Raw genomic sequence first — 18,931 nt, 5'->3', positions numbered from 1 at the left:
TTAAAAATTACCCTAAAAATAATACTATTTTAGTATTTTAGCGATTTATCACATATAAAAAATGTTTGCGATAAGGCTAAGTACCTAACATTGCTACTGATTACTTTCGTTTGGCGAATAGGTAAGCTTAATGCGTAAAGCAAATAAAAGTGTTGGATGTCAAATATAGAAACATAATTTAAAAGAAGTCTTAATAATTATAATAGTAACGCCATTGCGGGAAACAATTTCGATGCCTCAATATTTTCCAGCGGTGAAAAGAAGGGAGTCGAAAATGTAATACAACGTGACCTTGAAGTGGTGATGGATATGACACGTCGTTTGATGAACCATCATCGCTGGACAAATATTATGATCCAGAGGTACCAAAGAGATATTACTAGACTTCAAACGATGGCTCTGTCAGACAATCAAATTTGAATTGAAATTTGAAAAAAGAACTTTTAGAAAAATCATTAATAATTGGCAATACGTCATAATAGTCTATATGACAGTGAAAATAAGCGGAGAGTAAACAGAGACTTAGTCTTATTTCAAACGATTTCGTTATAGTTTATTTTAAAAGTTAATTCGGTTTGACTCACATCTACCGTATTCTATACTAACACCACATAGGAGAAAACGCGAGATAAAACGTTTTTACTCCATTTTCGTTAAAGGCGCGGGGTTTCGCGGACACACTACCCGCCCACCCACTTACCGCTTTGTATAAATAAACCAATAAAAACCTTATACGCTGATATTGCAAACTTGTGTGGAATAACATCTTCTTTCAAGTAGTATGAAATATTATAATTTTATGATATTTCATAGTTTAGAACATCGGTAAAACAATAACTGTACAAACAATAAGAAAAGAAATATGCTTGAAAACATTTTGTAATATTAAAGCGTGTATTTTCTTAGACGACACTGGATTACATCATCATTCGTGACTCAACAGCCTAGCGATTGCTCTGCCCAAGTCCGGGGTTGGTACTAGCAAGTACAAGCCCGATTGGATTATGGGTGCGAAACCTCTAGTTATATATATATATTTTTTTTTTTCCGACCATGTCCGATCCTAATAGGATCATATGGGCCTCTACAGAGTAGAGGTTTGTATTAACAATTTTTGTTTTTTACGAGAAATGGATGTCAGCCACTTGCTCAACCTATTAGGTCCATACCCTGACTCACACACAAATTGAAAAACAATATGTGTACTTACCAGACCCAGGATTCGAACCCCGAGACCCACGGCGTGATAGTCCAACGCTCAAGCTCAAGCTTTTTTCAATTCAACAAAACTACTTTCTTGCCTTTTCATCGTGATTTTTTTCAAAATTTCAACTTTAAAATTCTTCAGTAACTATTAATTTAATAATCACAAAACCGAACAATATAATATATTGCCCGCTTTATAATCTAGATTCAATAGTAATAATAGTCTTGAATAGCTGTATTAGAAATATGTTTACTTAGTCAATTATTTTATCGAAATTAAAAACGTATCTACTTAATATTATATCATTTCATATTGTATTGCAACTTCCGAGGTCACTTAAATCGCGAGAACCCCAGAGTCCAAGGCACGATTAGACCGAACCAATCACCTTTAAATCATAGCGAGCCTGTTCAACTCAGATTATCATCCTGCAGGTTTATTTTAACATATTGCTTAACATCCAAAAAGAGCTAATTATTGTGATAAATATATCACATTTATCATTTTACGTATTCAGGTGGTTTCAAGTTGACCATCTGAACTGTCAAAAATTGTTGACTATGTTAACTTGTAGAGCGAGACAGATTACGTCAATTTCAAATATTGAGAATTGAGATGCAAGATCCATCTGTTTTGAAACATGATTACGTCACGGCCACCATATTAATTTATAGTTCCCCACGAGCTGTCAAATATTGAGTGGCTAGTTAGTAGCAGTTAGTAGTAATATAATATTTGTTTTACTGCAATTATATTTTGTGCTGCAATCGCAATGACGTCATGACTAATAAAAATGTAGGTTATGTTGATATTATGTTTGACGTCTCTATACAAAATTATTGTGTTCGGGTGTATCCGCTTGGGTTCGGACTTAACGGCCAGCACAAAAATATCCGAATTTGACCAACATTTGTCTACCAGCCTAAATTTTTATTTAAATTTTACAAATTTACTAATTATTGTAGATAGCTGTAAATAACCGGTTCAACCAGCTATTGGGACCATCGGGCCATCCGACCTGGTCGCCACAAAAGCTAATTATATTGCATTTAAAAAAATTGCGGCGTCTTATTGCGGACGTGAAGATCTCTTTACATAATTTTATTTATCCGTATTGTTTTAGTTTTGTTGCTGTATCTTATATATCAATAAATTCATTTATTTCTGTTAAGTCTCCGTGCCTTTCTCTCCCATGGCACTTTTTATTAAATTACGTCTTTCAGTAAACTCAGGCAAAGCCCACTTAACCATGACTTGGGTATCTGCTCCTGAGGCATTCTTAGGCGTAAAAAACTGCTGATGCTTCCAATCAAACGTAGAGCCTCGTGATAATTACGTCTTTCAATAAACTCAGTCAAAGCTCACATGAGAGCGCGGCGATCTTGGTCTCGGGCATCTGATCCTGAGACATTACCAGGCGTAAAAAAACTGCTACTGCTCACACCAAACGTAGAGCCTCGTGATACACTCAATTAAGCCCGAGCCTGGTGCGGGGCTTGTTAGTTTGGAGGGGTCTATGTTTATGTTGTAGAATTATTGATAACCGTATTGCGTATGGAATGCCTTCCGTGTTAATTTGAACCAATGAAACTAAAGTGATAACCGTTTAGAATAGACCCGGGATTCCGATATATCCTCCGATATACTACGTCAATTTGTGATTCTGATTCCTCGCGTATCCTGGATTACTCCTTCCAACTACAACAACGTGGGCTTCTCACCACTCCTTCGACCAGACAGTTAATAAATTGGTAGCATCAATATTATTTATTTTCCCAAGGTGCAAAACTTACCTGACATAAGTAACGGCAATCGGGAGGGCAATAACTAAGTTCAACGAAATTGATTCGGGTATTGATATATTATTTTACTTACGTGAGGGTGATTTTTGGTGAACGTTGTTTTAGAAAATCTTTGGGTAGGGTCTACTTACCCCAATCGCTGTACTTTTTCAAATATTTTTTTTATAATTTTGTATGTAGGTTTCTATTTATCTAAGAATGTTTGCTAAATACTTATTTCTTTGAATTATAACCATGTCCTTGCTTTTTCTTACAAGGTGGTTGTTACTTGTTAGTAAATTTTGAACAATCAGGCTTTGAGAAAAACACATAATAATATTGTGTCCTCACCGGGATCAAACCTAGAACTCTCGGGTTCACGCGCATTACGCACTGCACCACGAGAGCCGGCTGTTTTGTCATAATATGTTGTGAGGTTTTCAATATAATATATTTATTTTACATGCATAATATTATTATGTAAAATAAAATTTTTTGAATTTGAAACTTCTAAGAAAGTTTTTTCTTCTTTCATAAGTTTATTTCCATAATCTAATGGATTTAAGTTTTATACGATTCCATTCGAGTCGTTTTTTTGCAACCCGGGTTTCGCCTTTTGGCATCTTCGGGCACCATACACGCTCACCAATGGCAAATACATACTGACACTGTCACACTGCCATGGTACCTGAAGATGCCGAAAGGCGAAAGCCAAGTCGCAAAAAACAACTCAAATGGAATAGTAGAAAACTTAAACCATTAGAATTCAGATTACATCAAGTAGGTACCTTTGGCCGATAGTATTAATATTAAATTACAATAGTTTTATTTTTATCAGTTATAAATATACCAATGCAATGGTTGCACAAATATATCTGGGTACTCGTATATAAAAATCTACATGGTTTTAATAGACTTAAACACTTACGATAATTAGTTAATTATGACCATAGAGTAATGTGCATCCATAATAATGCAAATAGTTAATAATTGTTAAAATTCATTAGTGCAGTCACATTTACATAGTTTTGCATAATGTGATGCATCTACATGAAAATACATATCTACAGAATATGCCCACATGCATCGTAATTACATGCATGCTTTGTCATGTGTATCAGCGACTCAATATAATTGAACTGCTGTGTCATGTCATGATGGAATTATGTTCATATAGCATTCATCTATCACAGGTGAGCTATGCCATAGTTATATAGCAGAAATCCAGCTTTGATGTTACCACTAAGGTGATTTGCAGGTTTAGGATTGCACATAAAGCGTGCATATCAAATTCAAACATAGATTATATTACCTGTATAATATTTTATTTTAATAAATAATATTTACACAGGTAAATGTACACAATGTATGGTTTTTCAAAACACTTCATATAAAAATATTATTTGCATATTTATCCTGTTATGTAATATTATTATTAACTATTATAACTAATTTACTGCCCTTCTAAGTAAAATGATAATATTTATGGTTTTAGTGAAATGAGAACACAAGTTTTAAACTAAGTACCCTTTCTCTTATATTATGTAAAATTATTGAATTGTTTTGACATAATCTCTAAACATATAGTTTATATTTAGAGATTAGGTCAAAATAGTCTAATAATTTTACATACTTAAAGAGAAAATGTAGTTTAAAATTTGGATTCTCATTTTACTAAAACTAAAAACACTGTGTTATTAATTTAATTTAATAAAACGCATTTTTTAGTACTCATTCTACTTTTAAGTAATAAATTTTAACCGGGTTTGTCCACCTTCAACTGAATAATCTTTATAAAACAGGTATCTATCAAAACAAATTCAAAAGGTGACACAAATAATTTACCAATATAATTATCCATCCATAATTATGCACACCAAACCAAATATTTTAAATTATTAACGGAAAGAGGCCGGATGGACTGAGGCGGACGAAACCGGTCCAGATTTAATAATTATTAAAAGTGGAATAAGTAATAAAACAATTTTGCATTTTTGTAAATTCAATTAATAATACAATGCATTTCCACCATGAATTTACAGTTAATATAATAAAATAAATTAAAAACACTGTTTTCACTTATCAAGGCAGTATAGAATACTGGAAGTCGTAAGTGTTGCAACATATTTTGCGCAAGAAGAATATTATAGATACCCTATTTTTACTCATATGGCCCTACAAGCCGGGGAGGAGTTTGGCCGCCTCAAACAGGCTCTTCCACTTTCCAGTCAATCAATCCTAACGCTGCCAAGCCATCAACGTCATAGTCTTCCCGCACTCCGTTTTCCTTAAAACAACAAACGTGAGGCTTTTTGTCGATGCTTGTTCATTCATACGTGTCACGTGACCGGCATATTACGTTATACAGACATTGGGTTTCGATAAATTTTATGACGTAAGGCTCATTAAAGAGCTCATACCTATAGCGACTTCATCAAATACTATCTTTATTGATAGATGGGACCAAATATCTATAACATTATTTACACTTCAACACCTGTAGTTTCTGGGAATCACTGAACATTAACATCTACATCACTAAACGGTAGCACAATTAATACTGGTCTCAATTTTTTTTATATAGGAAACCCTTCATAGTTTTTAATAATCTTGGGGATTTACGGTGTATAAAGAAACCATTACAGTACCAGTTAAAGCTTCTGGCTTGTCTTTTAGAGAGGATTATATCATCACAATTACATATTATATTTTTGGTTCGTTTTTGTGTAACATTTAATTTTCTCTAGAATCCGGCATTGACCTTATTTGCCCCTTAGAGAAGTTTTTTTTTTTTGAAGAAGCGGGTTTTAGCCATTTTCACAACTTATTCCATGTTATAAAACTAAGCACACATTAAAAAACAATCTTACGATTTGTTTTATATTCTAGATTCTATCCCGACGCCCACTATTTCAGAAGCAGATATTATGCTATGTAATATGCGATAAAATGGATTATAAATATGTGAATAAAATAGAGGAGAGAATGTGTGAATAAAAATATAAATTGGAGAAATTGCAAGTTAAGGGTAGAGCATGATTAGATTTAAGCGTAAATAGTAAAATCGGATAATTGAATTATTCAGGACCATGAGATCGCGCTGACAAATTTAATGTATGTGATTATAAGAGAACTAGCATCTATAGAATATAATAAAAAAGGAATTTAAATGGACTAAGAAAACTACGTATAAAAGAGACTTGTAAGTGTATGATAAAATTGACTGATAAAAAGGGCGCCAAGTGCTTCCTAAGTGTGTACATAATGAAATACCATATAAATAAAGAAAACACTAGATTTAGAGATAACAATAATTGTTTATTATAGTCTAAAAAACATAGAATTTATTTTGACAAGTATAAAAATTATAGAGACATGAAATTATTAAGGAGACTCGGTGATCTTTTTTATGCGAAGACATGCTATTCTACAAAAAACATTATAAATAAAAATAATAGGGTACTCATCTGCTCTGCATCCTTTCAAATTGTAGACACTGAATTTTGGAAATTAATGTTAATAAAAGTTCAATAAAAGTGAAAGAAAAACTGATTTTTATGTGGCCGGCGTCCGTCCGGCCATGTACAAAAAGTAGGTTAAGTTGAAAGATCCATCCAGTTTAGACGTCCGGGTAAAAGTGATCGAGATCGATGAAGGTGCAACCCTCCTGCCCGCCAAAGTACAAGTAGGATCTCGTCCTGCCGCAGGGTGGGGGTTTGTGTGAAAGACCAACAATCTTGCATCCTCTTCTATCGGTTAGCATTTACCTACTTTGAATTTAGGTATGACTGGATGTCCATAACGTGACAGCTACTCCAAAAATGCTGCCATGTGATAATAATATTATGTAATTATCCTAAATTTTATAATATAATCTTTAACAAGTTTTTGTTTATAAATAAATAACACAGTTAAGTTTCCCATACATCGTTTTCGTAGCAGATAACTCTTATAATTTGTATTCAGGTCTTATTTTGATGACGCTGTAGCTTAATAATTGTAACATTGGACTCCTCATCCACTTTTTCCTGGCCGTGATGATTCGATCTGGCTTTTTGCCAATCACAAATTTTGAGAAAGGCTCTCACGCTAGTCTTCACCCCCTCTTCAAAACACCTCATTCCTATTGGACTCTCAAACGAGGGCTATTATTGGTATCTTTGTCTCTGGCATGAACTAAACATTTCCATTTTTACTTGAACTGGAAATTTCTAACCGTTGTTAACCGAGTCTAGGTCACTATTTTTTTTTTACTTTTGTACCTTTAGACAAAAAATCAGTGAATTTTATTTTTAAATATCATAAATAAATATTACCGATTTAAAAAAAATCTGCTCGATTTCTCACAAAAAATAGTAGTTACTTTTTTATACTGATTATTAGACTTTTTCAATTGGTTTAAATTCCGTTAATGTAGTTTTCACTAATATCTCAGAGCTTTGCCAAAAAATACTTAACAAATTCGCAAACGTACCAAAGTTGTCAACTTTTAATTTGTTTTATTTGGAAAAAAGCCTGAAGCATTAAAATTAAGCCCATTTCATCAGGAAAATTTACTCGTTCATGATAAACTTTATAATTGAATCAGACTCACAGTTTGTATTTTTGCCAAATATATAACTAGATTTTACTCGTCAAACACGTAAATATTATAATCTAAATAACTGCTTAACTAAACATTATTACTATAATAATTTGTTTGTGGTTTTATATCAAACGCGAGTAATGTGTCCAATTTGATTTAAATTATTTTTAAAAGTATACTTTGTGGCATCATTATTGATCAAATTTATCTATCACTCGTTATTCACTAGAAAAATACTTAAAAAAATATTTACTACAAAATGTTTTGCTCGCATGGCAAGCTTTATAAGTAGTAACAATTTGTGTTTAAGTTTCGGGTTCGATCACAATATATGTAAATGATTTTCTCAATGCCTGGGTGTTTGTGATTGTTTCTCTTATATTACTAACTACACAACTGTTTCACTACTCTACTGCCATTGGGCTTCACGGCCTATTCTAGTGGTAAAATAATAATAAAAGAGGATGGAAACGAGATAATATAATGTGATATAGATACAAAAACGAAAAATAGTATTTTTTACTAGCAGGAAATTGTGAGGATTGAGGCGCGTTATAGGATTAAAATTTCTGTAATTAATAGTTTTTGGTGGTTTTTTTTTAAAAATAATATTTACTGTGCTAAAGTCGTTAATGATAATTGAAATAAAACCATTGGCTCTGTTTAAGTTTACACAATTTACAGAATAACTCTTGCTGACGCACTTTTAAGGCGCCAAAGATGTCCATTCTACATAATATAACCCCATAAGTAACTCATTTCTCTCATAATATCGCTAAAGCTTTTTTCACTTAGCGCCCTCGATAATATAATTATAACTTTATTATTGAGAGAAATTTTAAAATTATTTATCGCTCAAATAAAGTACTAAAAATATAATAGAAAGACCGACATTTTATAAATAAAATTATTTAATTTTTTTTTATTCAATATTGGAATAAAACTTATTCTCATAGTATTTATATATCAAGTAAAATGATAAAATACTACAATATTATTAAATAATTTACCAATAAACAAACCAGAATAAAGAGAATACCTGTATTTATGTTATGTTATGCCTCTTGGTATTTTCCAAGAAGTATACTGTACGCTTCCGTGTCATGAAATACGCTGGAAATGTAGCCACTTTGAAGAGGCAGAACTCACTTCTAAATCCCACTCGAGTATACACTTAAAACGATTTCGATTTGAACTTATCCGTTCAACTTGGAGCGAAAGCGTCTTATACGTTCAGATGCACCATTTATTTTTTGAAATATTACTTGCACTCTGCATTGCATTATGTGGAACAGTTTTCAGACACCTTTAAGCACTGTCTGGTTAGATACATATTTTTAAGATAAAAGTTGAATATTAAATGGACAAATTGTTATATTATGCTTTAACCAGCTTTAAGAGCGTGTAAAGAAAAAAATTCTTCGAAATCTTTATTTTAAAGTTTATAATTATTTTCCTTTTGACAGTTTCTCAAACGAGTATTTTCCGACTAACTTTCTTCAAGGCATGCTCGCCTTTCATTCTCTTGAAGCTCGTAGGTCACTTCTGATCTTAAAGCATTTTTCCCTGCTCTCATGTGGTATAGTTTTCAATCCCGATATTCTAAAAAAAATGAATTTTTATGCACCCGTCAATTACATGCGTCCATGACCTATTTTGGGTGAAAGCTGTTCCTCATTTAGGCTCACCAGGCACCAATAGCGAGGGCTATGCGGCTGGTCAATGCATTCCCTAGAGATGTAGATATTTTTGGTTATCCATTATATAGTCTGTTTTTTAAATTCTATTTTATTGTTTAATTTGTTTTTTTTTTTAAATGAATTATTGTTATTTTTCTATTGTATTATTTTGTACAAACCATTTTTTGCTTCGTTTTTTCTCTAACTTATTACATGTACGTTTTATTCGAAACATTATGTTGTGAACGTTCTGAATTATTTATTTGTTAGGTACTCAATGTGTCTTTTTTAAATAAATAAATAAATAATTTTGAATAATGCAATTTCGAGTTGAGATATTTATTATAAAGTTAAAAACATGCAATAATTCAATCTTTATGTTTTATTATCTCAAAAACTATGACTATGACACAAATATTTATTTTAATTTCTAACAGATAACCATACACGATGAAATTAATATTACCGTGATAAGATTATATTATTATGAAGATCCCGGAAAAATATTTCAATGTTTAAATTCTATTTTCTCAACAAATTAAGCAACGTCGTCCATGTTTTGTATATGTCTACCTGGAAACAACTAGACTATACTGTTATTAGTGAAGGTTAGAGATCGATAGGACATGCATCAACAAAAAGGCTAGTCTTTTTAAAGAATGTTTCATAGTTGCAGTACCGGACCGCCTCCAATTTAACATAATGTATTGTCGCCACATTAGCTTCCGTGTACCGATTGTATATTAGTAAAGGTAAGTAGACGAATCGTGAGTATAAAAATGAAGCATAACTACTTTAAAATATGTCATTAATAAAATTATTCACCCTTTATTATTAAATACCAAATACAGAAAGATAGATTAACATATTACGTAGGTAGTTGAAATTTATGAATGGTATATAATTTAGAATACCTGTGTTTTTGCTTAAAAAATATTGATGCACAGTAGAAATCGAGAATCATTGGACGCGGTTTAAGGTTCGAATACATTATCATCACGGAATGTGCTGTCATAATAAGCTACCGCTACGGTAAAAAAATGTGTAATATTTTCTTGGTATTTAAAATACTATTAGACTGATTTTTCCATCCCGTAGAACATGTTGAACCTATAAACAAACATTGTCAGTTAGAAAAATCTAGCGAAATGGCCAAAACAATAATGAGGTTACTTCACGGGTATCGCACTACATCTCCAACCGCATGATTCAATGAACATCTTTTATTATACATGCCTACACATGTTCAACTCTCGTCATATTGCGTGCTCCTTGTTTTTATTGTTTTTTTCAATGGATTTTCTATAAAATTATTATTGGTGTTTACGTCTATTATCTATAGTTTGCTGGTTGTGGGTTATGTTAAAAAATTTATCTATCTACGTACAAACCTGCACATTCAATTAAAGGTCAAAGAACTCATTTTTGTACAGTGGCTTAAGCCTTTTAATTCTGTAAGTGGATTAAAATCACTTGTAATTATTTATTTTTTTGAAAATTTTAAATTAAATCGCTTTATGGAGAAGAATTGGTATTTCACACATGGTCACACTGTTTAAAAATCGAACAAAAGATTCAAAAGAATGGTCAAAAACAAAACCTACCCTTTGGTCTTGGATAACATCCTACTTTGCGTTATCTCTGTCAACCAACTGCCTAAAGGCTTGGTCTGCTTGTTGATTCTAGTAAAAGACAGACATAAATACAATCTGGCCCTAAAACATCCATATCACATAAAACAAAAGCGCTTAGCCGTACTGATGTTGTCACATATCGCCATCTCCCCTTCCAAAACCAGTTTGTAAAGTTGGGAATAAGGGAAAAAAAGTCAAAGTGAAATAAAAGAAAACAACAATAATAGTTATATAATAATATCACATAAATATATGGCTTCAAAATGTTGAAATAAAATGCTATATCAAAGACGTTGTCTTAATATAAGAGTATTGTGTTTTCATTTCTCTTATTTTTTTTGGCGCTCAAACCCATGACTTATTTCGAACTAATTTATTTCAAATATGGAATTTTGCATGACACAACATTTTACATAATTTATGGATAAAAAAATAGATTATGTTAGTATTTTAAAAATATTACAAAAGATAAATGACATGTTTCAAATATTAATATTTACAATTTTCGAAAAAGCTTTCAATGATAAATTAATCGTGCTTATATATAATATATTATAGTGTACCTTTGTTAGTGGAGATTAGTATTCTCTTACCCGAAAGGTGACATGTTATAGTGTAAGTAAGTTGTACGTATTTAGTGATGTGCCATTGTTCATTTATGAACGTAGTATGTATACCATACTGACAGCAACAGATTTGGCTCAAGGAAACTTTTGACATCAAACTCTGTAATAAGTTGTATGTGCATCTAACCCGAAGTAAAATTAACGGACTAGATAATATAATGTATGTCCATATAGTGTATGAGCTAAATGTTACCGGGAAATAGTTTAGAGAATATTATTTTAATATTTATAGAAACCATTTACCTAAATCTGTACTAATATATTATTTACATATTAATTACTTCCATGATACATCTTTGACTCGTTAAAACCTCCAATGGGGTAAATTTAAAAAATTACACGAGAGATAAAAAGCACAAAAAGTACAAATTTTATATGAAAATATATATTTTATATACATCTCTAAATACCTTGATTTCTCTAAATAAATAACAAGTTGTGAAAAGGCTTGACGATATCTCATATTTTTAATTTTCCAAAGTAATGAGAATATAAAAATAATTTTTTTATAAAATTGTCATAATATTAACAACTCAATGAAAATAAATATTTATAACGGCTCTATGATAGATATACTGTGGATCTCTGCCGTCTTTCAAATAGATATCTTAATATTTTTTGAGAAATGATTGTTAAAATATTCGGTCAATCTGTTGGAATCTGAAAAACATATATTGAAAACACAATTGTGCACTTACCAGATGTTAGATTTGAACCCGTAACCCACCGATAGTTCCGTTACTCTCTCACTATAATCAATAAATACATATGCAAATAATCTAAAATTATAGATTCCATGAAAGTTGATGCAAACGAATAAAGAACGCGCTTTGAACTATGAAAGTAACATATTATATTATATGATGGGTTTTCAATTAAAATTTACCTAACCTTGATTTTTTATATTCTGTGATTATAATCATGTACATTGCGTTAATGGCTACAATTTTCAAGTTTTAATAACCACCTTTATAATGTTAAAATTTTCAAACATGTTTCTATTTATTCGTTAAATCATTATAACGACTGCTTTATCTGCAAACTGGCTAACTTTATTAATATGGGAGGAGAAAAACTTAACAATTTAAGTATCGATATGAATTTTATATTTTTCTTTCAAACAAGCTGCACTATGAATTAATACTTTATTTTTGCTTCCCTTTTATATATAAAGAAAATTTATATAAAGAGCGGGATTTTTCCATATACGATAATGGAAATTTGGTACCTGTATTTGGGTGTTGTGTGTGAAGAGCAATAACGCGTTTATTTATAGGTTTAAGAATTTGAAATTTTGTATGAGCATAGAAAATTTGCTTTATAATAAAATGCCATTAAAATCTTATTTTGGTCAAAAGTGCAGTTAGCTGGTTTGAAAATTTAGCAGTCAATATGCCATATTTAGAGAATAAAATGAAATACTTGTCTTATAATAAAATTATTAGCATAATTTATTTATCAACCATTATTACTTGGTCGGTATAAAACAGTTATGTTGCAGTATATAACTCACATTTAGTATTTTTTTTATAAACTATAAGTAATCACCTATGTGATTTCATACACAACTAATACAACCAATTTTTTTTATAACGGAATCGTATAACTTTTAGATACATACAAGATCCTCAAGAGTTTATAAAATATTAATAATTAATTGCAACATTATTTAGGTACACTTTATTTTAGTAAGTTTATAGAACAATGTATACTATGTATACTTTGAGAAGATAGCTTAAAAATAGCTAACAAATTTGTCTGAAAAATCAAGAAAATAAATTAATTAAAAAAATATAAGGAAATATTTCTGTGTTAATTGATATAAATGAAAATTAAGATTCATATTAAATTTAATGTAAAGAAATATAATAATCTGTCTTATTAATATTATCATAGATGACATTGTTTTTCATCATAACTTCAGTGTCGACTAAATATGATACTAAATTATGGCATTGATATTAAATTTTTATAGGTTTCAGATTGCACAAAAGTGTTAGATTTTTTAATGACACATTTAAAGCACCAAACTACCCCTAAACTGTAATCTTGATATCCATAATCTAGGCAAATAAAACCATCATACCATATCATTTATAGATACATTATATGGGTAAGCATAAATGTATTATGTGAATATACAATAAGTAAGTTTATCAATATTGTAGAATGTAGATGACCAAATTGTATCCTAACTTTGAGCAGTAATTGTTATTTACCAATAAGTATAACTATTTTATCTCATATATTGAATACGTATGCATTTCTAGAAGCCTTCACTTTAGTGTAAATAGAAGTCAGAGTTAAATAGGAAATTTCAAATGGATTGAATCAATCTATTAACAGGTGCGCATGGCAAAATTCTGCTGTATATAGAGCTGCAAAATTAATTTAGTTCGCTTCCTGTACTGGCGGATATTAAATTAAACATACTTTACGTGACTGAACATGATCGTTCATTTTAATTATTTTAGTCGTTAAGTAGTAGATTCTGATTATATTATAATATGCAATTAATAAAGTTACATTACAGGAAACTAACTCATGTATGGCAAAGTTGTATAAAATTATCCCTCGGGGTAAATTGATATGTACTAATTCTGTTTATACTAGCAAGTCCATTTAACCAAAACGTGAAGCATTATTTTGCTTTTGTTTGACTTCACCTTATAATTATGGCAAATCATATTAGTGGACGAGTGATATTTATTATGAATAAAAATCAAAATCCAGTCTCATGACTCAAAGAAAAACCGATTTTACTGACTTTATCTGTATATAATATAGAGAAAAAATACCAACCATATGGTACCTTCTTTTAGTAGTTTGATTATTATTATAGGGAGTCCATACAAGACTGTAGATCTGGGCTGCTTCACGAAAAGGAAACAATAATGTAATCAAATCCAGTTTATTTTAATAAAGTATATGATTCTCTATAATCATTAATTTTATACAACAGTGATTATTTTGTACACGCATATATCCAAAATTGTCCTTTCATAGAATTTTCATAAAAATAATAATGTATTGGAAGTATGTTGAAACTCTCTTCTAAATATTGAGATAAATAAACACTCAATGACCATATGACTAGAACCAATGTATTTAATATGATAACAGATTATGTCTAATTGAATATTGAGTAACCTTTTATAGAAATCATTTTGTACTAGTTTCTCATAGCTATTATTAATATTCATATTTCATAAACAATAAATTAATAATTAAGTGAATATTGTGACGAGCTTCTTAATACCTGGAATGTATGGATAATTTAAGAGATATAATAAGGACATTTAAAATAAATCGCCGGCCTTAACAGTGACCAATACAAAAAAATTAAAAATACTTTTATTTAAGTACATGAATAATTCATATAATAATTATTTAGGTAGTGCAAACACAATAACATATAAGACCATCAATAGGTTTTTGGTTATATTAAATATGTTTTTATGAATTAAAATCATTTGATTTTAATGAAAGATAATTTCACCAAGATTGAACTTTTGTTTTAAAATAAGCTCAATTGAAAATGTCGTAGGTACTGTCTTCAAAGTCCAAAAGTTGGGCGCAAAGCTAACAATCAAGATTATTAAACCGTTGATAATTTAATATTTATTCCGCAAAATGATTGAATCTTTGCCTGAATAAGTTTGATAATAATTCCATGTTGAAATTGTATACGATTAGTCACCACAGTTAACAAATAAATATATAAGTATTAGAGATTTTTTGCCGTTTTCCATAAATCATTGAAGTGAGGCTATGTTTAATTTAAGTCCAATAAAAAGAAAATAATTTAAAAAATGATCAAAATATCCACAATAATGGCATTTAAGAATTTCTTGTTAATTTAATTAGCATGTTTAATCACTTTTTAATGTATACGTACCTACTTTATTTAAAAAAATCATATCTAGTATATTTCAAATCCAATTTTGGTGAAAATATTATTAAGTTAATTACAGGTTGTGTCGTATATAAATATGAAAATATAATCATATTACATATCTATAAAGAACCAATTCAACTTTTGAGTATATTCAAAGCAGAAACTTGAAGTTCATAAAAGTAAAAATCCTAAAGTTTATAGACATCAAGCGACTGGAAAATTTTAAATTGCGTTTTTTCGAAAGTTTTCTATTTGTTCATACGATAGACTGACTCTGGTGGTACATATTTCATTGTTTGTATGATATAGCAATAAATAGTTTTTACGTGCATTACTCGTACCTAATATATTAAATTTTACAGCAAACTATGTTATCCTGTCAATACAATGAGAAATTTAAGGCCAATAAACTATTTTGAGGCCCATATGATCTTATTAGGATCGGACATGGTCGGAAAAAAACTATTTTTATCAAAATAATAAAACTAACGTAGATACTTACATATTGTGATACGGTTTCCCTCTTTCTGAGCTATCATATTTATTTCACTAATAAAGCACACAATTAATATAGAACCATTATGTTTTTTTAAGATACCTTTAATATTGTTTAAATCAATGTCGTAAACAACTTATTGTCTGTCATATTTTTCATTGTTGAAAATTTCAACTTCACTCATAATCGCTCCTCATTATATCTCTTCAGCGATCTACGCATTACGCAATTCACTGATGATTGGAGATATCGGTAGGATTGCAGCGTCTTTTCTTTGTCAAAACACCTTCTTAATGCCGTTCTTCGATGTATCATCTGACAGTCAGCCTCTCTTAATTTTCGTTATCTCTTCTAAGCAGGTGACTAAAGAATTATAGAACTATCTTAATATACATTTTGGAAAGTCAGTCTAACTTTCATTTCACTTTATAGCATAATATAAAAAAAGTTTTTTTCTCATAATCTGTCTTCAAAAGTTCAATATTACGAATGTCTTTTTATTTTACAATCCTATTCATTCATTCAATGGAAAAAAGATTTTTTTCAGACAAACTTTTTTCCATTATACCTACAGTATATAAATATATTGATTTTTTCCATATTTTGTTTAAGCCTATTCTTTGACCTATATTTGAAAGCTCCAGTCATTGCAATGCAAAAATCACAATTAACAAAATCATCAATTTTATTATGTCAACATCTTAAAGTGCATCATTACTGCGCTATTAACTGTTTCGATGAAGTAATAATTGCAATAAAGTATCATTAACTTAACACTTTCAGCCCCGGCAGGTTTTTATAAAGTTTACCCCTATTCCCGGACAAATTTGAGTGAAATTGGTTTTTTCTAGTAAATGATATAATCTTGGTTTATTGGCTTATTTGTGGTAATATTTAAATAAAACTTTCAGGAACAATCAAAAACAGTTTAATAATTACGAATAATGTGATATTTCTGCCAGCAGATGCCTTTGTGAAGAGGAACATCACACTCTTTACACACGTACCGAGTCTCGCCCCTTTTTTTATCTTTGGCACATACCTTGCATAGCCTTGTTGGATATGCTTTTTCCGCGTCACTAGAATCGCCTGTAAGGTATGTCTGGACATATTGTCTCCAGATAATCTTACAGGCGAATCTAGCGTCACATGACGCCTCAGAGCCGGAGAAGACGAGACATCGGTACCAATAGACATTAAAGAAATTGAATACTCTACTAAAAAATCTTTAAATTCTAACTTACGACTAGGGTTACATTTTTTAATAATCAATGAACTGATTGAACGTCAACATTCACTTTTACACTTGGGTCAGCAGTAAACGATCCAGGTGCTGGAGTGTAGTCTTCTGTTGACCACGGTTCAGTAACACTGGCACTAAACCTCGCATGTCCTCCTCGGCTGCCTCTGGGACGACCACGACCGCTTCTACTTCCTCTTCCACGCCGTCGACCCGCTCGACCTCTGGTTTCTGTCCGAGATGGGCCAGGGAGTAGGTCTTCGGACGTGTCGACTCCTGACACCATACTGGTTTCATCTAGCACCTCTGCAATGCGGTCAATGAAACCGTTGAAGTCGTCCTTAAAGTTGCTCGAGTGGCCGGCGGTGAAATCGGTGATGTCTGCGACATCGGTGGTGGCATCCAGTAGAACATCTCAATCAGAGTCATATAATAACTCGAATGCATAATCCTGCTCAGAGTCGTCTGTTCCAAAGGCCTCTATTTCAATGAGTGACAATAGGCTGGAATCAAAACAAAATTCCACATTAGTAAACAGAATTTAATTCTTGGGAAACATGTGGCTTTATCAAAATGTTCGATTATCTTATATAAATTATATTTTGCGTATAAATTATTACCTTGTGACGTATATAATGTGGCAAATCGGTTGGTTAGCATTAGTTGTAAACAACAAAAAAATCGCCATTAGTAAACGAATTTTGAATGTTGGGAAAACACGTGGAATTAACTAAATACTCGTTCAAACACATATAATTATATAGAATATTTATAATAATTCAATATTCTAGGCTTATAAAGTAATATATTGGCACATTATAAAGTATTTGGCAAATAATGCGAACATTCAAACTTTGCATTCGGAAATTTTGACAGTAAAGTATCGTGTACGAATAAACACGTAAAATTAATTTAAATTGCTAGAAACCATCAATAAACATATAAAATATCATAGATAAATTATTTATCTTACCTTATTCAATCTTTTTTTTTGCTTATTTATGTCATTTTTGTCCTCTGAAGGCAAATCGGTTGATTTGGAACACCTATGAACAACAACGAAATCGCCATTAGTCAACAAATTTTGAATGTTGGAAAAATACGTGAAATCAACTAAATACTCGTTTAAACACATATAATTATATAGATAATTCATAATAATTCAATATTCTAAGCTTATAAAGTAATATATCGGCACATTATCAAGGGATTGGTAAATAATGAGAACATTCAAATTTTGCATTCGGAAATTTTGACAGTAAAGTTACGTGAATGAATAAACATGTAAAATTAATTTATATTGCCAGAAACCATAAATATTTATATAAAATATCATCAATAAATTATTTCTCTTACCTTATTGAATCCCTTTATTGCTTATTACTGTAATTTTCGTCTTCAAAATCAGTACATAATTCGGTAAAGTCACACAAGAGAATGATCAAAAATGGCGTCTCATAATAATAAAATTGTGATTTTTATTTAATAATATCACTGAAGGTAAAGCAGATATCGATATTTTATCTATACCAGTCGGTACTGAATTTTATAATCTAACAGGATATATCAAATTTTTTCGTTGAAAATACATAGATGTCACAGTAAACATATTTATTTAAAAACGCGCAACAAAACGAGGATCCTCGCGCGCGGTACTCAGCGTAATTATTGATATAACGAGGATTCTCGTTTGCGGTACCGAGCGTGTTAAAAAAATTTATTTTCCTTTACTAGCTCGCGGAATCCACGGAAATAAAAGCCAAGCATATAGACATTATAGACAAA

Source organism: Rhyacophila brunnea, unplaced genomic scaffold, assembly GCF_057557595.1.
Source record: "Rhyacophila brunnea isolate RB1 unplaced genomic scaffold, BYU_Rbru_1.0 scaffold_3, whole genome shotgun sequence".
Classification (NCBI taxonomy): Eukaryota; Metazoa; Arthropoda; class Insecta; order Trichoptera; family Rhyacophilidae; genus Rhyacophila; species Rhyacophila brunnea.
The sequence above is the reverse complement of the archived record's forward strand: the minus strand, read 5'-3'. Positions refer to the sequence as shown.